We start from the raw sequence: 21,452 nt of genomic DNA on the forward strand, positions 1-21,452 counted from the left end.
TGGCTTAGCATTGGACCGATCAGCCTCCACATATGAGCATGGTCCCCATTAAGCTGAGAAAGTACCTATTGTGCACTAGGATTTTGGAAAGCCCCTTAGAGTCGACCTTGCACGATAATGTGTCGCTTTGTGCTTAGATGCTACCCTCTGAAAGTAATACCCTACGTGGCTAAATTCTGTAGTGTAGTGGATATCACCTTGGCCTAACATGCATAAAGGTCCCTCGTTCGAAATCAGGCAGAAACCCTTTTGCTATCCATTATCATGTGCACAGTCAGTCTGGGTGGATTGCCTTGTAAAAGGGGTTGTCTCAGCTCTAACAATTAGAAAGGCAACACTTTTGGTTTTAGTACTACAAAGTTCGATAAAGATCCTTTCATCCCAAAACCCCTGAGGAGTAAACTTCCACGACCGTGGTATTCTTCTTGCTGGGAAGCTACGCTCTGAAGTAGCTCGTCAAAGTCGCCGATTTCTGTGGTGTAGCGGTTATCAAGTTCGCCTCACACGTGAAAGGTCCCTGGCCTGAAACCAGGCAGAAACACAATTGTTGTTATTTTAAGATGACATTCACACTCAAGCTGTGTCAGTGGGTTGACTAAGTTCTTACACATGCTTGCAATGGTCGTCGTTCAATTTCAGTTTTGAGTTACCTGTTGAGGAGTTCCTTTCCTGCAATTGCATGCCCTCTTCTTGGTCCACGCGATATGGCAAACAGCATGTGCAAATTGGTCAAAGAAATCGAAAAGGGCAAGCAGCAAGTGCAAATTGGTCAAAGAAATCGAAAAGGATTATGCGAGACTACAGAAGAAAGTTAAGAACCAATTTCTAAACAGCCTCAGTTTGGACAAAGCCACCACATACTATTAATCGAAATAGAGACTTTCTCCCATGAAAAATAGCTGCACTTGCAGTAACAGCCCTAGGATGTCAATTACAACAGGCGGAGATACTGTCCACTATACTAACGAGGACTGGAACAGCACTGCCCCCGGCCATGCCCCTGGTGTAGTTACGCCGTTCTGATGCCATTACTTTTACTCGCTCAAGGTTGGACAAAAATGAATCAATTGTCAAATTACGCTCCTACGTTCTCCGTCAATCTGCATTTGAAAAGGAACGTTACCTACGGGCCTGAATGTGAAAACCTGCTTTTGCCTGTTAGATCTTTTGCAGTCACTCCAGAGTAGTCGCCGAAAAAAGGCTGTGTCTTTGACAGAGCGGACGATTACTGGTTAAAGTTGCAATGGTCGTTATTCAATTTCAGTTTTGAGTATCTGTTGACTACAATTGCGCGCCCTCTTCTTGTTGGACGCGATATGGCAAACAGCATGTGCAAATTGGTCAAAGAAATCAAAAAGGGTTTTGCGAGACTACAGAAGATTGTTAAGAACCAATTTCTAAACAGCCTTTGTTTCTCCCATGAAAAACAGCTGCACTGAAGAAGCAGCCCTAGGATGTCAATTACCACAGCTTCAATCCCCTCTCCACGCTACACTGGCTTAGCATTGGACCGATCAGCCTCCACATATGAGCATGGTCCCCATTAAGCTGAGAAAGTACCTATTGTGCACTAGGATTTTGGAAAGCCCCTTAGAGTCGACCTTACACGATAATGTGTCGCTTTGTGCTTAGATGCTACCCTCTGAAAGTAATACCCTACGTGGCTAAATTCTGTAGTGTAGTGGATATCACCTTGGCCTAACATGCATAAAGGTCACTCGTTCGAAATCAGGCAGAAACCCTTTTGCTATCCTTTATCATGTGCACAGTCAGTCTGGGTGGATTGCCTTGTAAAAGGGGTTGTCTCAGCTCTAACAATTAGAAAGGCAACACTTTTGGTTTTAGTACTACAAAGTTCGATAAAGATCCTTTCATCCCAAAACCCCTGAGGAGTAAACTTCCACGACCGTGGTATTCTTCTTGCTGGGAAGCTACGCTCTGAAGTAGCTCGTCAAAGTCGCCGATTTCTGTGGTGTAGCGGTTATCAAGTTCGCCTCACACGTGAAAGGTCCCTGGCCTGAAACCAGGCAGAAACACAATTGTTGTTATTTTAAGATGACATTCACACTCAAGCTGTGTCAGTGGGTTGACTAAGTTCTTACACATGCTTGCAATGGTCGTCGTTCAATTTCAGTTTTGAGTTACCTGTTGAGGAGTTCCTTTCCTGCAATTGCATGCCCTTTTCTTGGTACACGCGATATGGCAAACAGCATGTGCAAATTGGTCAAAGAAATCGAAAAGGGTTGTGCGAGACTACAGAAGAAAGTTAAGAACCAATTTCTAAACAGCCTCAGTTTGGACAAAGCCACCACATACTATTAATCGAAATAGAGACTTTCTCCAATGAAAAATAGCTGCACTTGCAGCAGAAGCCCTAGGATGTCAATTACAACAGGCGGAGATCCTGTCCACTATACTAACGAGGACTGGAACAGCACTGGCCCCGGCCATGCCCCTGGTGTACTTACGCTGTTCTGATGCCATTACTTTTAATCGCTCAAGGTTGGACAAAAATGCATCACTTGTCAAATTACGCCCCTACGTTCTCCAGCAATCTGCATTTGAAAAGGAACGTTACCTACGGGCCTGAATGTGAAAGCCTGCTTTTGCCTACGCTCTGAAGTAGCTCGTCAAAGTCGCCGGTATCTGTGGTGTAGCGGTTATCAAGTTTGCCTCACACGTGAAAGGTCCCTGGCCTGAAATCAGGCAGAAACACAATTGTTGTTATTTTAAGATGACATTTACACTCAAGCTGTGTCAGTGGGTTGACTAAGTTCTTACACATGCTTGCTCCGTAAAACAACCTGAAATCACACAATGGCACACATAGAGACTACCTTCCAAACCGTCTTAAGTACAAAAACAAAATGTTAGGGGACTCTTGGCATCGTACGCAAGACAGAGGTGGTGTAATGCCGAAGCCCGGGATCGAACCAGGGACCTTTAGATCTTCAGTCTAACGCTCTCCCAACTGAGCTATTTTGGCACAACACCCGATGACTTCTTCTGGCCATCATTTGGAAATGCAAGCCTCCTCAACCAAGCCGAAGACGTATTGCGGGAAATTTCAACTGACCGGGACAAAGGCAAAAAGACTCTCCCCGTCGGGGAATCGAACCCCGGTCTTCCGCGTGACAAGCGGAGATACTGTCCACTATACTAACGAGGACTGGAAAAGCACTGCTCGTTTGCAGTCACGCCAGAGTAGTCGCTGGACAAAGGCTGTGTGCCTTTGACTGAGCGGACCATTACTGGCTAAAGTTGCAATGGTCGTCGTTCAATTTCAGTTTTGAGTACCTGTTGAGGAGTTCCTTTCCTGCAATTGCATGCCCTCTTCTTGGTGCACGCGATATGGCAAACAGCATGTGCAAATTGGTCAAAGAAATCAAAAAGGGTTTTGCGAGACTACAGAAGATTGTTAAGAACCAATTTCTAAACAGCCTTTGTTTCTCCCATGAAAAACAGCTGCACTGAAGAAGCAGCCCTAGGATGTCAATTACAAAAGGCGGAGATACTGTCCACTATACTAACGAGGACTGGAACAGCACTGACCCCGGCCATGCCCCTGGTGTAGTTACGCCGTTCTGATGCCATTACTTTTACTCGCTCAAGGTTGGACAAAAATGAATCAATTGTCAAATTACGCTCCTACGTTCTCCGTCAATCTGCATTTGAAAAGGAACGTTACCTACGGGCCTGAATGTGAAAACCTGCTTTTGCCTGTTAGATCTTTTGCAGTCACTCCAGAGTAGTCGCCGAAAAAAGGCTGTGTCTTTGACAGAGCGGACGATTACTGGCTAAAGTTGCAATGGTCGTTATTCAATTTCAGTTTTGAGTATCTGTTGACTACAATTGCGCGCCCTCTTCTTGTTGGACGCGATATGGCAAACAGCATGTGCAAATTGGTCAAAGAAATCAAAAAGGGTTTTGCGAGACTACAGAAGATTGTTAAGAACCAATTTCTAAACAGCCTTTGTTTCTCCCATGAAAAACAGCTGCACTGAAGCAGCACCCCTAGGATGTCAATTACCACAGCTTCAATCCCCTCTCCACGCTACACTGGCTTAGCATTGGACCGATCAGCCTCCACATATGAGCATGGTCCCCATTAAGCTGAGAAAGTACCTATTGTGCACTAGGATTTTGGAAAGCCCCTTAGAGTCGACCTTGCACGATAATGTGTCGCTTTGTGGTTAGATGCTACCCTCTGAAAGTAATACCCTACGTGGCTAAATTCTGTAGTGTAGTGGATATCACCTTGGCCTAACATGCATAAAGGTCCCTCGTTCGAAATCAGGCAGAAACCCTTTTGCTATCCATTATCATGTGCCTGTTAGATCTTTTGCAGTCACTCCAGAGTAGTCGCCGAAAAAAGGCTGTGTCTTTGACAGAGCGGACGATTACTGGCTAAAGTTGCAATGGTCGTTATTCAATTTCAGTTTTGAGTATCTGTTGACTACAATTGCGCGCCCTCTTCTTGTTGGACGCGATATGGCAAACAGCATGTGCAAATTGGTCAAAGAAATCAAAAAGGGTTTTGCGAGACTACAGAAGATTGTTAAGAACCAATTTCTAAACAGCCTTTGATTCTCCCATGAAAAACAGCTGCACTGAAGCAGCACCCCTAGGATGTCAATTACCACAGCTTCAATCCCCTCTCCACGCTACACTGGCTTAGCATTGGACCGATCAGCCTCTACATATGAGCATGGTCCCCATTAAGCTGAGAAAGTGCCTATTGTGCACTAGGATTTTGGAAAGCCCCTTAAAGTCGACCTTGCACGATAATGTGTCGCTTTGTGGTTAGATGCTACCCTCTGAAAGTAATACCCTACGTGGCTAAATTCTGTAGTGTAGTGGATATCACCTTGGCCTAACATGCATAAAGGTCCCTCGTTCGAAATCAGGCAGAAACCCTTTTGCTATCCATTATCATGTGCACAGTCAGTCTGGGTGGATTGCCTTGTAAAAGGGGTTGTCTCAGCTCTAACAATTAGAAAGGCAACACTTTTGGTTTTAGTACTACAAAGTTCGATAAAGATCCTTTCATCCCAAAACCCCTGAGGAGTAAACTTCCACGACCGTGGTATTCTTCTTGCTGGGAAGCTACGCTCTGAAGTAGCTCGTCAAAGTCGCCGATTTCTGTGGTGTAGCGGTTATCAAGTTCGCCTCACACGTGAAAGGTCCCTGGCCTGAAACCAGGCAGAAACACAATTGTTGTTATTTTAAGATGACATTCACACTCAAGCTGTGTCAGTGGGTTGACTAAGTTCTTACACATGCTTGCAATGGTCGTCGTTCAATTTCAGTTTTGAGTTACCTGTTGAGGAGTTCCTTTCCTGCAATTGCATGCCCTCTTCTTGGTGCACGCGATATGGCAAACAGCATGTGCAAATTGGTCAAAGAAATCGAAAAGGGTTATGCGAGACTACAGAAAAAAGTTAAGAACCAATTTCTAAACAGCCTCAGTTTGGACAAAGCCACCACATACTATTAATCGAAATAGAGACTTTCTCCAATGAAAAATAGCTGCACTTGCAGCAGCAGCCCTAGGATGTCAATTACAACAGGCGGAGATACTGTCCACTATACTAACGAGGACTGGAACAGCACTGGCCCCGGCCATGCCCCTGGTGTAGTTACACTGTTCTGATGCCATTACTTTTAATCGCTCAAGGTTGGACAAAAATGCATCACTTGTCAAATTACGCCCCTACGTTCTCCGGCAATCTGCATTTGAAAAGGAACGTTACCTACGGGCCTGAATGTGAAAGCCTGCTTTTGCCTACGCTCTGAAGTAGCTCGTCAAAGTCGCCGGTATCTGTGGTGTAGCGGTTATCAAGTTCGCCTCACACGTGAAAGGTCCCTGGCCTGAAATCAGGCAGAAACACAATTGTTGTTATTTTAAGATGACATTTACACTCAAGCTGTGTCAGTGGGTTGACTAAGTTCTTACACATGCTTGCTCCGTAAAACAACCTGAAATCACAGAATGGCACACATAGAGACTACCTTCCAAACCGTCTTAAGTACAAAAACAAAAGGTTAGGGGACTCTTGGCATCGTACGCAAGACAGAGGTGGTGTAATGCCGAAACCCGGGATCGAACCAGGGACCATTAGATCTTCAGTCTAACGCTCTCCCAACTGAGCTATTTTGGCACAACACCCGATGACTTCTTCTGGCCATCATTTGGAAATGCAAGCCTCCTCAACCAAGCCGAAGACGTATTGCGGGAAATTTCAACTGTCCGGGACAAAGGCAAAAAGACTCTCCCCGTCGGGGAATCGAACCCCGGTCTTCCGCGTGACAGGCGGAGATACTGTCCACTATACTAACGAGGACTGGAAAAGCACTGCTCGTTTGCAGTCACGCGAGAGTAGTCGCTGGACAAAGGCTGTGTGCCTTTGACTGAGCGGACCATTACTGGCTAAAGTTGCAATGGTCGTCGTTCAATTTCAGTTTTGAGTACCTGTTGAGGAGTTCCTTTCCTGCAATTGCATGCCCTCTTCTTGGTGCACGCGATATGGCAAACAGCATGTGCAAATTGGTCAAAGAAATCGAAAAGGGCAACCAGCAAGTGCAAATTGGTCAAAGAAATCGAAAAGGGTTATGCGAGACTACAGAAGAAAGTTAAGAACCAATTTCTAAACAGCCTCAGTTTGGACAAAGCCACCACATACTATTAATCGAAATAGAGACTTTCTCCCATGAAAAATAGCTGCACTTGCAGCAGCAGCCCTAGGATGTCAATTACAACAGGCGGAGATACTGTCCACTATACTAACGAGGACTGGAACAGCACTGCCCCCGGCCATGCCCCTGGTGTAGTTACGCCGTTCTGATGCCATTACTTTTACTCGCTCAAGGTTGGACAAAAATGAATCAATTGTCCAATTACGCTCCTACGTTCTCCGTCAATCTGCATTTGAAATGGAACGTTACCTACGGGCCTGAATGTGAAAACCTGCTTTTGCCTGTTAGATCTTTTGCAGTCACTCCAGAGTAGTCGCCGAAAAAAGGCTGTGTCTTTGACAGAGCGGACGATTACTGGCTAAAGTTGCAATGGTCGTTATTCAATTTCAGTTTTGAGTATCTGTTGACTACAATTGCGCGCCCTCTTCTTGTTGGACGCGATATGGCAAACAGCATGTGCAAATTGGTCAAAGAAATCAAAAAGGGTTTTGCGAGACTACAGAAGATTGTTAAGAACCAATTTCTAAACAGCCTTTGTTTCTCCCATGAAAAACAGCTGCACTGAAGCAGCACCCCTAGGATGTCAATTACCACAGCTTCAATCCCCTCTCCACGCTACACTGGCTTAGCATTGGACCGATCAGCCTCCACATATGAGCATGGTCCCCATTAAGCTGAGAAAGTACCTATTGTGCACTAGGATTTTGGAAAGCCCCTTAGAGTCGACCTTGCACGATAATGTGTCGCTTTGTGGTTAGATGCTACCCTCTGAAAGAAATACCCTACGTGGCTAAATTCTGTAGTGTAGTGGATATCACCTTGGCCTAACATGCATAAAGGTCCCTCGTTCGAAATCAGGCAGAAACCCTTTTGCTATCCATTATCATGTGCACAGTCAGTCTGGGTGGATTGCCTTGTAAAAGGGGTTGTCTCAGCTCTAACAATTAGAAAGGCAACACTTTTGGTTTTAGTACTACAAAGTTCGATAAAGATCCTTTCATCCCAAAACCCCTGAGGAGTAAACTTCCACGACCGTGGTATTCTTCTTGCTGGGAAGCTATGCTCTGAAGTAGCTCGTCAAAGTCGCCGATTTCTGTGGTGTAGCGGTTATCAAGTTCGCCTCACACGTGAAAGGTCCCTGGCCTGAAACCAGGCAGAAACACAATTGTTGTTATTTTAAGATGACATTCACACTCAAGCTGTGTCAGTGGGTTGACTAAGTTCTTACACATGCTTGCAATGGTCGTCGTTCAATTTCAGTTTTGAGTTACCTGTTGAGGAGTTCCTTTCCTGCAATTGCATGCCCTCTTCTTGGTGCACGCGATATGGCAAACAGCATGTGCAAATTGGTCAAAGAAATCGAAAAGGGTTATGCGAGACTACAGAAGAAAGTTAAGAACCAATTTCTAAACAGCCTCAGTTTGGACAAAGCCACCACATACTATTAATCGAAATAGAGACTTTCTCCAATGAAAAATAGCTGCACTTGCAGCAGCAGCCCTAGGATGTCAATTACAACAGGCGGAGATCCTGTCCACTATACTAACGAGGACTGGAACAGCACTGGGCCCGGCCATGCCCCTGGTGTAGTTACGCTGTTCTGATGCCATTACTTTTAATCGCTCAAGGTTGGACAAAAATGCATCACTTGTCAAATTACGCCCCTACGTTCTCCGGCAATCTGCATTTGAAAAGGAACGTTACCTACGGGCCTGAATGTGAAAGCCTGCTTTTGCCTACGCTCTGAAGTAGCTCGTCAAAGTCGCCGGTATCTGTGGTGTAGCGGTTATCAAGTTTGCCTCACACGTGAAAGGTCCCTGGCCTGAAATCAGGCAGAAACACAATTGTTGTTATTTTAAGATGACATTTACACTCAAGCTGTGTCAGTGGGTTGACTAAGTTCTTACACATGCTTGCTCCGTAAAACAACCTGAAATCACAGAATGGCACACATAGAGACTACCTTCCAAACCGTCTTAAGTACAAAAACAAAAGGTTAGGGGACTCTTGGCATCGTACGCAAGACAGAGGTGGTGTAATGCCGAAGCCCGTGATCGAACCAGGGACCTTTAGATCTTCAGTCTAACGCTCTCCCAACTGAGCTATTTTGGCACAACACCCGATGACTTCTTCTGGCCATCATTTGGAAATGCAAGCCTCCTCAACCAAGCCGAAGACGTATTGCGGGAAATTTCAACTGTCCGGGACAAAGGCAAAAAGACTCTCCCCGTCGGGGAATCGAACCCCGGTCTTCCGCGTGACAGGCGGAGATACTGTCCACTATGCTAACGAGGACTGGAAAAGCACTGCTCGTTTGCAGTCACGCCAGAGTAGTCGCTGGACAAAGGCTGTGTGCCTTTGACTGAGCGGACCATTACTGGCTAAAGTTGCAATGGTCGTCGTTCAATTTCAGTTTTGAGTACCTGTTGAGGAGTTCCTTTCCTGCAATTGCATGCCCTCTTCTTGGTGCACGCGATATGGCAAACAGCATGTGCAAATTGGTCAAAGAAATCGAAAAGGGCAAGCAGCAAGTGCAAATTGGTCAAAGAAATCGAAAAGGGTTATGCGAGACTACAGAAGAAAGTTAAGAACCAATTTCTAAACAGCCTCAGTTTGGACAAAGCCACCACATACTATTAATGGAAATAGAGACTTTCTCCCATGAAAAATAGCTGCACTTGCAGCAGCAGCCCTAGGATGTCAATTACAAAAGGCGGAGATACTGTCCACTATACTAACGAGGACTGGAACAGCACTGCCCCCGGCCATGCCCCTGGTGTAGTTACGCCGTTCTGATGCCATTACTTTTACTCGCTCAAGGTTGGACAAAAATGAATCAATTGTCCAATTACGCTCCTACGTTCTCCGTCAATCTGCATTTGAAAAGGAACGTTACCTACGGGCCTGAATGTGAAAACTTGCTTTTGCCTGTTAGATCTTTTGCAGTCACTCCAGAGTAGTCGCCGAAAAAAGGCTGTGTCTTTGACAGAGCGGACGATTACTGGCTAAAGTTGCAATGGTCGTTATTCAATTTCAGTTTTGAGTATCTGTTGACTACAATTGCGCGCCCTCTTCTTGTTGGACGCGATATGGCAAACAGCATGTGCAAATTGGTCAAAGAAATCAAAAAGGGTTTTGCAAGACTACAGAAGATTGTTAAGAACCAATTTCTAAACAGCCTTTGTTTCTCCCATGAAAAACAGCTGCACTGAAGCAGCACCCCTAGGATGTCAATTACCACAGCTTCAATCCCCTCTCCACGCTACACTGGCTTAGCATTGGACCGATCAGCCTCCACATATGAGCATGGTCCCCATTAAGCTGAGAAAGTACCTATTGTGCACTAGGATTTTGGAAAGCCCCTTAGAGTCGACCTTGCACGATAATGTGTCGCTTTGTGGTTAGATGCTACCCTCTGAAAGTAATACCCTACGTGGCTAAATTCTGTAGTGTAGTGGATATCACCTTGGCCTAACATGCATAAAGGTCCCTCGTTCGAAATCAGGCAGAAACCCTTTTGCTATCCATTATCATGTGCACAGTCAGTCTGGGTGGATTGCCTTGTAAAAGGGGTTGTCTCAGCTCTAACAATTAGAAAGGCAACACTTTTGGTTTTAGTACTACAAAGTTCGATAAAGATCCTTTCATCCCAAAACCCCTGAGGAGTAAACTTCCACGACCGTGGTATTCTTCTTGCTGGGAAGCTACGCTCTGAAGTAGCTCGTCAAAGTCGCCGATTTCTGTGGTGTAGCGGTTATCAAGTTCGCCTCACACGTGAAAGGTCCCTGGCCTGAAACCAGGCAGAAACACAATTGTTGTTATTTTAAGATGACATTCACACTCAAGCTGTGTCAGTGGGTTGACTAAGTACTTACACATGCTTGCAATGGTCGTCGTTCAATTTCAGTTTTGAGTTACCTGTTGAGGAGTTCCTTTCCTGCAATTGCATGCCCTCTTCTTGGTGCACGCGATATGGCAAACAGCATGTGCAAATTGGTCAAAGAAATCGAAAAGGGTTATGTGAGACTACAGAAGAAAGTTAAGAACCAATTTCTAAACAGCCTCAGTTTGGACAAAGCCACCACATACTATTAATCGAAATAGAGACTTTCTCCAATGAAAAATAGCTGCACTTGCAGCAGCAGCCCTAGGATGTCAATTACAACAGGCGGAGATCCTGTCCACTATACTAACGAGGACTGGAAAAGCACTGCTCGTTTGCAGTCACGCCAGAGTAGTCGCTGGACAAAGGCTGTGTGCCTTTGACTGAGCGGACCATTACTGGCTAAAGTTGCAATGGTCGTCGTTCAATTTCAGTTGTGAGTACCTGTTGAGGAGTTCCTTTCCTGCAATTGCATGCCCTCTTCTTGGTGCACGCGATATGGCAAACAGGATGTGCAAATTGGTCAAAGAAATCGAAAAGGGCAAGCAGCAAGTGCAAATTGGTCAAAGAAATTGAAAAGGGTTATGCGAGACTACAGAAGAAAGTTAAGAACCAATTTGTAAACAGCCTCAGTTTGGACAAAGCCACCACATACTATTAATGGAAATAGAGACTTTCTCCCATGAAAAATAGCTGCACTTGCAGCAGCAGCCCTAGGATGTCAATTACAACAGGCGGAGATACTGTCCACTATACTAACGAGGACTGGAACAGCACTGCCCCCGGCCATGCCCCTGGTGTAGTTACGCCGTTCTGATGCCATTACTTTTACTCGCTCAAGGTTGGACAAAAATGAATCAATTGTCAAATTACGCTCCTACGTTCTCCGTCAATCTGCATTTGAAAAGGAACGTTACCTACGGGCCTGAATGTGAAAACCTGCTTTTGCCTGTTAGATCTTTTGCAGTCACTCCAGAGTAGTCGCCGAAAAAAGGCTGTGTCTTTGACAGAGCGGACGATTACTGGTTAAAGTTGCAATGGTCGTTATTCAATTTCAGTTTTGAGTATCTGTTGACTACAATTGCGCGCCCTCTTCTTGTTGGACGCGATATGGCAAACAGCATGTGCAAATTGGTCAAAGAAATCAAAAAGGGTTTTGCGAGACTACAGAAGATTGTTAAGAACCAATTTCTAAACAGCCTTTGTTTCTCCCATGAAAAACAGCTGCACTGAAGAAGCAGCCCTAGGATGTCAATTACCACAGCTTCAATCCCCTCTCCACGCTACACTGGCTTAGCATTGGACCGATCAGCCTCCACATATGAGCATGGTCCCCATTAAGCTGAGAAAGTACCTATTGTGCACTAGGATTTTGGAAAGCCCCTTAGAGTCGACCTTGCACGATAATGTGTCGCTTTGTGGTTAGATGCTACCCTCTGAAAGTAATACCCTACGTGGCTAAATTCTGTAGTGTAGTGGATATCACCTTGGCCTAACATGCATAAAGGTCCCTCGTTCGAAATCAGGCAGAAACCCTTTTGCTATCCATTATCATGTGCACAGTCAGTCTGGGTGGATTGCCTTGTAAAAGGGGTTGTCTCAGCTCTAACAATTAGAAAGGCAACACTTTTGGTTTTAGTACTACAAAGTTCGATAAAGATCCTTTCATCCCAAAACCCCTGAGGAGTAAACTTCCACGACCGTGGTATTCTTCTTGCTGGGAAGCTACGCTCTGAAGTAGCTCGTCAAAGTCGCCGATTTCTGTGGTGTAGCGGTTATCAAGTTCGCCTCACACGTGAAAGGTCCCTGGCCTGAAACCAGGCAGAAACACAATTGTTGTTATTTTAAGATGACATTCACACTCAAGCTGTGTCAGTGGGTTGACTAAGTACTTACACATGCTTGCAATGGTCGTCGTTCAATTTCAGTTTTGAGTTACCTGTTGAGGAGTTCCTTTCCTGCAATTGCATGCCCTCTTCTTGGTGCACGCGATATGGCAAACAGCATGTGCAAATTGGTCAAAGAAATTGAAAAGGGTTATGCGAGACTACAGAGAAAATTAAGAACCAATTTCTAAACAGCCTCAGTTTGGACAAAGCCACCACATACTATTAATCGAAATAGAGACTTTCTCCAATGAAAAATAGCTGCACTTGCAGCAGCAGCCCTAGGATGTCAATTACAACAGGCGGAGATCCTGTCCACTATACTAACGAGGACTGGAACAGCACTGGGCCCGGCCATGCCCCTGGTGTAGTTACGCTGTTCTGATGCCATTACTTTTAATCGCTCAAGGTTGGACAAAAATGCATCACTTGTCAAATTACGCCCCTACGTTCTCCGGCAATCTGCATTTGAAAAGGAACGTTACCTACGGGCCTGAATGTGAAAGCCTGCTTTTGCCTACGCTCTGAAGTAGCTCGTCAAAGTCGCCGGTATCTGTGGTGTAGCGGTTATCAAGTTTGCCTCACACGTGAAAGGTCCCTGGCCTGAAATCAGGCAGAAACACAATTGTTGTTATTTTAAGATGACATTTACACTCAAGCTGTGTCAGTGGGTTGACTAAGTTCTTACACATGCTTGCTCCGTAAAACAACCTGAAATCACAGAATGGCACACATAGAGACTACCTTCCAAACCGTCTTAAGTACAAAAACAAAAGGTTAGGGGACTCTTGGCATCGTACGCAAGACAGAGGTGGTGTAATGCCGAAGCCCGGGATCGAACCAGGGACCTTTAGATCTTCAGTCTAACGCTCTCCCAACTGAGCTATTTTGGCACAACACCCAATGACTTCTTCTGGCCATCATTTGGAAATGCAAGCCTCCTCAACCAAGGCGAAGACGTATTGCGGGAAATTTCAACTGTCCGGGACAAAGGCAAAAAGACTCTCCCCGTCGGGGAATCGAACCCCGGTCTTCCGCGTGACAGGCGGAGATACTGTCCACTATACTAACGAGGACTGGTAAAGCACTGCTCGTTTGCAGTCACGCCAGAGTAGTCGCTGGACAAAGGCTGTGTGCCTTTGACTGAGCGGACCATTACTGGCTAAAGTTGCAATGGTCGTCGTTCAATTTCAGTTTTGAGTACCTGTTGAGGAGTTCCTTTCCTGCAATTGCATGCCCTCTTCTTGGTGCACGCGATATGGCAAACAGCATGTGCAAATTGGTCAAAGAAATCAAAAAGGGTTTTGCGAGACTACAGAAGATTGTTAAAAACCAATTTCTAAACAGCCTTTGTTTCTCCCATGAAAAACAGCTGCACTGAAGAAGCAGCCCTAGGATGTCAATTACCACAGCTTCAATCCCCTCTCCACGCTACACTGGCTTAGCATTGGACCGATCAGCCTCCACATATGAGCATGGTCCCCATTAAGCTGAGAAAGTACCTATTGTGCACTAGGATTTTGGAAAGCCCCTTAGAGTCGACCTTGCACGATAATGTGTCGCTTTGTGGTTAGATGCTACCCTCTGAAAGTAATACCCTACGTGGCTAAATTCTGTAGTGTAGTGGATATCACCTTGGCCTAACATGCATAAAGGTCCCTCGTTCGAAATCAGGCAGAAACCCTTTTGCTATCCATTATCATGTGCACAGTCAGTCTGGGTGGATTGCCTTGTAAAAGGGGTTGTCTCAGCTCTAACAATTAGAAAGGCAACACTTTTGGTTTTAGTACTACAAAGTTCGATAAAGATCCTTTCATCCCAAAACCCCTGAGGAGTAAACTTCCACGACCGTGGTATTCTTCTTGCTGGGAAGCTACGCTCTGAAGTAGCTCGTCAAAGTCGCCGATTTCTGTGGTGTAGCGGTTATCAAGTTCGCCTCACACGTGAAAGGTCCCTGGCCTGAAACCAGGCAGAAACACAATTGTTGTTATTTTAAGATGACATTCACACTCAAGCTGTGTCAGTGGGTTGACTAAGTTCTTACACATGCTTGCAATGGTCGTCGTTCAATTTCAGTTTTGAGTTACCTGTTGAGGAGTTCCTTTCCTGCAATTGCATGCCCTCTTCTTGGTGCACGCGATATGGCAAACAGCATGTGCAAATTGGTCAAAGAAATCGAAAAGGGTTATGCGAGACTACAGAAGAAAGTTAAGAACCAATTTCTAAACAGCCTCAGTTTGGACAAAGCCACCACATACTATTAATCGAAATAGAGACTTTCTCCAATGAAAAATAGCTGCAATTGCAGCAGCAGCCCTAGGATGTCAATTACAACAGGCGGAGATCCTGTCCACTATACTAACGAGGACTGGAACAGCACTGGCCCCGGCCATGCCCCTGGTGTATTACGCTGTTCTGATGCCATTACTTTTAATCGCTCAAGGTTGGACAAAAATGCATCACTTGTCAAATTACACCCCTACGTTCTCCAGCAATCTGCATTTGAAAAGGAACGTTACCTACGGGCCTGAATGTGAAAGCCTGCTTTTGCCTACGCTCTGAAGTAGCTCGTCAAAGTCGCCGGTATCTGTGGTGTAGCGGTTATCAAGTTCGCCTCGCACGTGAAAGGTCCCTGGCCTGAAATCAGGCAGAAACACAATTGTTGTTATTTTAAGATGACATTTACTCTCAAGCTGTGTCAGTGGGTTGACTAAGTTCTTACACATGCTTGCTCCGTAAAACAACCTGAAATCACAGAATGGCACACATAGAGACTACCTTCCAAACCGTCTTAAGTACAAAAACAAAAGGTTACGGGACTCTTCGCATCGTACGCAAGACAGAGGTGGTGTAATGCCAAAACCCGGGATCAAACCAGGGGACCTTTAGATCTTCAGTCTAACGCTCTCCCAACTGAGCTATTTCGGCACAACAACCGATGTCTTCTTTTGGCCATCATTTGCAAATGCAAGCCTCCTCAACCAAGCCGAAGACGTATTGCGGGAAATTTCAACGGTCCGGGACAAAGGCAAAAAGACTCTCCCCGTCAGGGAATCGAACCCGGTCTTCCGCGTGACAGGCGGAGATACTGTCCACTATACTAACGAGGACTGGAAAAGCACTGCTCGTTTGCAGTCACGCCAGAGTAGTCGCTGGACAAAGGCTGTGTGCCTTTGACTGAGCGGACCATTACTGGCTAAAGTTGCAATGGTCGTCGTTCAATTTCAGTTGTGAGTACCTGTTGAGGAGTTCCTTTCCTGCAATTGCATGCCCTCTTCTTGGTGCACGCGATATGGCAAACAGGATGTGCAAATTGGTCAAAGAAATCGAAAAGGGCAAGCAGCAAGTGCAAATTGGTCAAAGAAATCGAAAAGGGTTATGCGAGACTACAGAAGAAAGTTAAGAACCAATTTCTAAACAGCCTCAGTTTGGACAAAGCCACCACATACTATTAATGGAAATAGAGACTTTCTCCCATGAAAAATAGCTGCACTTGCAGCAGCAGCCCTAGGATGTCAATTACAACAGGCGGAGATACTGTCCACTATACTAACGAGGACTGGAACAGCACTGCCCCCGGCCATGCCCCTGGTGTAGTTACGCCGTTCTGATGCCATTACTTTTACTCGCTCAAGGTTGGACAAAAATGAATCAATTGTCAAATTACGCTCCTACGTTCTCCGTCAATCTGCATTTGAAAAGGAACGTTACCTACGGGCCTGAATGTGAAAACCTGCTTTTGCCTGTTAGATCTTTTGCAGTCACTCCAGAGTAGTCGCCGAAAAAAGGCTGTGTCTTTGACAGAGCGGACGATTACTGGTTAAAGTTGCAATGGTCGTTATTCAATTTCAGTTTTTAGTATCTGTTGACTACAATTGCGCGCCCTCTTCTTGTTGGACGCGATATGGCAAACAGCATGTGCAAATTGGTCAAAGAAATCAAAAAGGGTTTTGCGAGACTACAGAAGATTGTTAAGAACCAATTTCTAAACAGCCTTTGTTTCTCCCATGAAAAACAGCTGCACTGAAGAAGCAGCCCTAGGATGTCAATTACCACAGCTTCAATCCCCTCTCCACGCTACACTGGCTTAGCATTGGACCGATCAGCCTCCACATATGAGCATGGTCCCCATTAAGCTGAGAAAGTACCTATTGTGCACTAGGATTTTGGAAAGCCCCTTAGAGTCGACCTTGCACGATAATGTGTCGCTTTGTGGTTAGATGCTACCCTCTGAAAGTAATACCCTACGTGGCTAAATTCTGTAGTGTAGTGGATATCACCTTGGCCTAACATGCATAAAGGTCCCTCGTTCGAAATCAGGCAGAAACCCTTTTGCTATCCATTATCATGTGCACAGTCAGTCTGGGTGGATTGCCTTGTAAAAGGGGTTGTCTCAGCTCTAACAATTAGAAAGGCAACACTTTTGGTTTTAGTACTACAAAGTTCGATAAAGATCCTTTCATCCCAAAACCCCTGAGGAGTAAACTTCCACGACCGTGGTATTCTTCTTGCTGGGAAGCTACGCTCTGAAGTAGCTCGTCAAAGTCGCCGATTTCTGTGGTGTAGCGGTTATCAAGTTCGCCTCACACGTGAAAGGTCCCTGGCCTGAAACCAGGCAGAAACACAATTGTTGTTATTTTAAGATGACATTCACACTCAAGCTGTGTCAGTGGGTTGACTAAGTTCTTACACATGCTTGCAATGGTCGTCGTTCAATTTCAGTTTTGAGTTACCTGTTGAGGAGTTCCTTTCCTGCAATTGCATGCCCTCTTCTTGGTGCACGCGATATGGCAAACAGCATGTGCAAATTGGTCAAAGAAATCGAAAAGGGTTATGCGAGACTACAGAAGAAAGTTAAGAACCAATTTCTAAACAGCCTCAGTTTGGACAAAGCCACCACATACTATTAATCGAAATAGAGACTTTCTCCAATGAAAAATAGCTGCAATTGCAGCAGCAGCCCTAGGATGTCAATTACAACAGGCGGAGATCCTGTCCACTATACTAACGAGGACTGGAACAGCACTGGCCCCGGCCATGCCCCTGGTGTAGTTACGCTGTTCTGATGCCATTACTTTTAATCGCTCAAGGTTGGACAAAAATGCATCACTTGTCAAATTACACCCCTACGTTCTCCAGCAATCTGCATTTGAAAAGGAACGTTACCTACGGGCCTGAATGTGAAAGCCTGCTTTTGCCTACGCTCTGAAGTAGCTCGTCAAAGTCGCCGGTATCTGTGGTGTAGCGGTTATCAAGTTCGCCTCGCACGTGAAAGGTCCCTGGCCTGAAATCAGGCAGAAACACAATTGTTGTTATTTTAAGATGACATTTACTCTCAAGCTGTGTCAGTGGGTTGACTAAGTTCTTACACATGCTTGCTCCGTAAAACAACCTGAAATCACAGAATGGCACACATAGAGACTACCTTCCAAACCGTCTTAAGTACAAAAACAAAAGGTTACGGGACTCTTCGCATCGTACGCAAGACAGAGGTGGTGTAATGCCAAAACCCGGGATCAAACCAGGGGACCTTTAGATCTTCAGTCTAACGCTCTCCCAACTGAGCTATTTCGGCACAACAACCGATGACTTCTTTTGGCCATCATTTGCAAATGCAAGCCTCCTCAACCAAGCCGAAGACGTATTGCGGGAAATTTCAACGGTCCGGGACAAAGGCAAAAAGACTCTCCCCGTCAGGGAATCGAACCCGGTCTTCCGCGTGACAGGCGGAGATACTGTCCACTATACTAACGAGGACTGGAAAAGCACTGCTCGTTTGCAGTCACGCCAGAGTAGTCGCTGGACAAAGGCTGTGTGCCTTTGACTGAGCGGACCATTACTGGCTAAAGTTGCAATGGTCGTCGTTCAATTTCAGTTGTGAGTACCTGTTGAGGAGTTCCTTTCCTGCAATTGCATGCCCTCTTTTTGGTGCACGCGATATGGCAAACAGGATGTGCAAATTGGTCAAAGAAATCGAAAAGGGCAAGCAGCAAGTGCAAATTGGTCAAAGAAATCGAAAAGGGTTATGCGAGACTACAGAAGACAGTTAAGAACCAATTTCTAAACAGCCTCAGTTTGGACAAAGCCACCACATACTATTAATCGAAATAGAGACTTTCTCCCATGAAAAATAGCTGCACTTGCAGCAGCAGCCCTAGGATGTCAATTACAACAGGCGGAGATACTGTCCACTATACTAACGAGGACTGGAACAGCACTGCCCCCGGCCATGCCCCTGGTGTAGTTACGCCGTTCTGATGCCATTACTTTTACTCGCTCAAGGTTGGACAAAAATGAATCAATTGTCAAATTACGCTCCTACGTTCTCCGTCAATCTGCATTTGAAAAGGAACGTTACCTACGGGCCTGAATGTGAAAACCTGCTTTTGCCTGTTAGATCTTTTGCAGTCACTCCAGAGTAGTCGCCGAAAAAAGGCTGTGTCTTTGACAGAGCGGACGATTACTGGCTAAAGTTGCAATGGTCGTTATTCAATTTCAGTTTTGAGTATCTGTTGACTACAATTGCGCGCCCTCTTCTTGTTGGACGCGATATGGCAAACAGCATGTGCAAATTGGTCAAAGAAATCAAAAAGGGTTTTGCGAGACTACAGAAGATTGTTAAGAACCAATTTCTAAACAGCCTTTGTTTCTCCCATGAAAAACAGCTGCACTGAAGCAGCACCCCTAGGATGTCAATTACCACAGCTTCAATCCCCTCTCCACGCTACACTGGCTTAGCATTGGACCGATCAGCCTCCACATATGAGCATGGTCCCCATTAAGCTGACAAAGTACCTATTGTGCACTAGGATTTTGGAAAGCCCCTTAGAGTCGACCTTGCACGATAATGTGTCGCTTTGTGGTTAGATGCTACCCTCTGAAAGTAATACCCTACGTGGCTAAATTCTGTAGTGTAGTGGATATCACCTTGGCCTAACATGCATAAAGGTCCCTCGTTCGAAATCAGGCAGAAACCCTTTTGCTATCCATTATCATGTGCACAGTCAGTCTGGGTGGATTGCCTTGTAAAAGGGGTTGTCTCAGCTCTAACAATTAGAAAGGCAACACTTTTGGTTTTAGTACTACAAAGTTCGATAAAGATCCTTTCATCCCAAAACCCCTGAGGAGTAAACTTCCACGACCGTGGTATTCTTCTTGCTGGGAAGCTACGCTCTGAAGTAGCTCGTCAAAGTCGCCGATTTCTGTGGTGTAGCGGTTATCAAGTTCGCCTCACACGTGAAAGGTCCCTGGCCTGAAACCAGGCAGAAACACAATTGTTGTTATTTTAAGATGACATTCACACTCAAGCTGTGTCAGTGGGTTGACTAAGTTCTTACACATGCTTGCAATGGTCGTCGTTCAATTTCAGTTTTGAGTTACCTGTTGAGGAGTTCCTTTCCTGCAATTGCATGCCCTCTTCTTGGTGCACGCGATATGGCAAACAGCATGTGCAAATTGGTCAAAGAAATCGAAAAGGGTTATGCGAGACTACAGAAGAAAGTTAAGAACCAATTTCTAAACAGCCTCAGTTTGGACAAAGCCACCACATACTATTAATCGAAATAGAGACTTTCTCCAATGAAAAATAGCTGCACTTGCAGCAGCAGCCCTAGGATGTCAATTACAACAGGCGGAGATCCTGTCCACTATACTAACGAGGACTGGAACAGCACTGGCCCCGGCCATGCCCCTGGTGTACTTACGCTGTTCTGATGCCATTACTTTTAATCGCTCAAGGTTGGACAAAAATGCATCACTTGTCAAATTACGCCCCTACGTTCTCCGGCAATCTGCATTTGAAAAGGAACATTACCTACGGGCCTGAATGTGAAAGCCTGCTTTTGCCTACGCTCTGAAGTAGCTCGTCAAAGTCGCCGGTATCTGTGGTGTAGCGGTTATCAAGTTCGCCTCACACGTGAAAGGTCCCTGGCCTGAAATCAGGCAGAAACACAATTGTTGTTATTTTAAGATGACATTTACACTCAAGCTGTGTCAGTGGGTTGACTAAGTTCTTACACATGCTTGCTCCGTAAAACAACCTGAAATCACAGAATGGCACACATAGAGACTACCTTCCAAACCGTCTTAAGTACAAAAACAAAAGGTTAGGGGACTCTTGGCATCGTACGCAAGACAGAAGTGGTGTAATGCCGAAACCCGGGATCGAACCAGGGACCTTTAGATCTTCAGTCTAACGCTCTCCCAACTGAGCTATTTCGGCACAACAACCGATGACTTCTTCTGGCCATCATTTGCAAATGCAAGCCTCCTCAACCAAGCCGAAGACATATTGCGGGAAATTTCAACTGTCCGGGACAAAGGCAAAAAGACTCTCCCCGTCGGGGAATCGAAACCCGGTCTTCCGCGTGACAGGCGGAGATACTGTCCACTATACTAACGAGGACTGGAAAAGCACTGTTCGTTTGCAGTCACGCCAGAGTAGTCGCTGGACAAAGGCTGTGTGCCTTTGACTGAGCGGACCATTACTGGCTAAAGTTGCAATGGTCGTCGTTCAATTTCAGTTTTGAGTACCTGTTGAGTAGTTCCTTTTCATGCAATTGCATGCCCTCTTCTTGGTGCACGCGATATGGCAAACAGCATGTGCAAATTGGTCAAAGAAATCGAAAAGGGCAAGCAGCAAGTGCAAATTGGTCAAAGAAATCGAAAAGGGTTATGCGAGACTACAGAAGAAAGTTAAGAACCAATTTCTAAACAGCCTCAGTTTGGACAAAGCCACCACATACTATTAATCGAAATAGAGACTTTCTCCAATGAAAAATAGCTGCACTTGCAGCAGCAGCCCTAGGATGTCAATTACAACAGGCGGAGATCCTGTCCACTATACTAACGAGGACTGGAACAGCACTGGCCCCGGCCATGCCCCTGGTGTACTTACGCCGTTCTGATGCCATTACTTTTAATCGCTCAAAGTTGGACAAAAATGAATCAATTGTCAAATTACGCTCCTACGTTCTCCGTCAATCTGC

The 21,452-nt window shown here is 45.5% G+C and overlaps 7 non-coding genes across 7 annotated transcripts; all 7 read right to left on the reverse strand.

The window, feature by feature from the left end:
- Window positions 1–2,913: 2,913 nt before the first annotated feature.
- On the reverse strand, window positions 2,914–2,986 carry trnaf-gaa (transfer RNA phenylalanine (anticodon GAA)). The gene has a single exon. It is a non-coding gene; the product is annotated as a tRNA-Phe (tRNA).
- Window positions 2,987–3,097: 111 nt separating this feature from the next.
- On the reverse strand, window positions 3,098–3,169 carry trnad-guc (transfer RNA aspartic acid (anticodon GUC)). Its single transcript has one exon. It is a non-coding gene; the product is annotated as a tRNA-Asp (tRNA).
- Window positions 3,170–6,088: 2,919 nt separating this feature from the next.
- On the reverse strand, window positions 6,089–6,161 carry trnaf-gaa (transfer RNA phenylalanine (anticodon GAA)). The gene has a single exon. It is a non-coding gene; the product is annotated as a tRNA-Phe (tRNA).
- A 111-nt stretch (window positions 6,162–6,272) lies between these two features.
- Window positions 6,273–6,344, reverse strand: trnad-guc (transfer RNA aspartic acid (anticodon GUC)). The gene has a single exon. It is a non-coding gene; the product is annotated as a tRNA-Asp (tRNA).
- Window positions 6,345–13,285: 6,941 nt separating this feature from the next.
- trnaf-gaa (transfer RNA phenylalanine (anticodon GAA)) lies at window positions 13,286–13,358 on the reverse strand. Its single transcript has one exon. It is a non-coding gene; the product is annotated as a tRNA-Phe (tRNA).
- Window positions 13,359–13,469: 111 nt separating this feature from the next.
- On the reverse strand, window positions 13,470–13,541 carry trnad-guc (transfer RNA aspartic acid (anticodon GUC)). The gene has a single exon. It is a non-coding gene; the product is annotated as a tRNA-Asp (tRNA).
- A 7,072-nt stretch (window positions 13,542–20,613) lies between these two features.
- On the reverse strand, window positions 20,614–20,686 carry trnaf-gaa (transfer RNA phenylalanine (anticodon GAA)). The gene has a single exon. It is a non-coding gene; the product is annotated as a tRNA-Phe (tRNA).
- Window positions 20,687–21,452: the final 766 nt, after the last annotated feature.

The sequence above is a fragment of the Channa argus genome, unplaced genomic scaffold (genome assembly GCF_033026475.1).
Source record: "Channa argus isolate prfri unplaced genomic scaffold, Channa argus male v1.0 Contig138, whole genome shotgun sequence".
Lineage (NCBI taxonomy): Eukaryota > Metazoa > Chordata > Actinopteri > Anabantiformes > Channidae > Channa > Channa argus.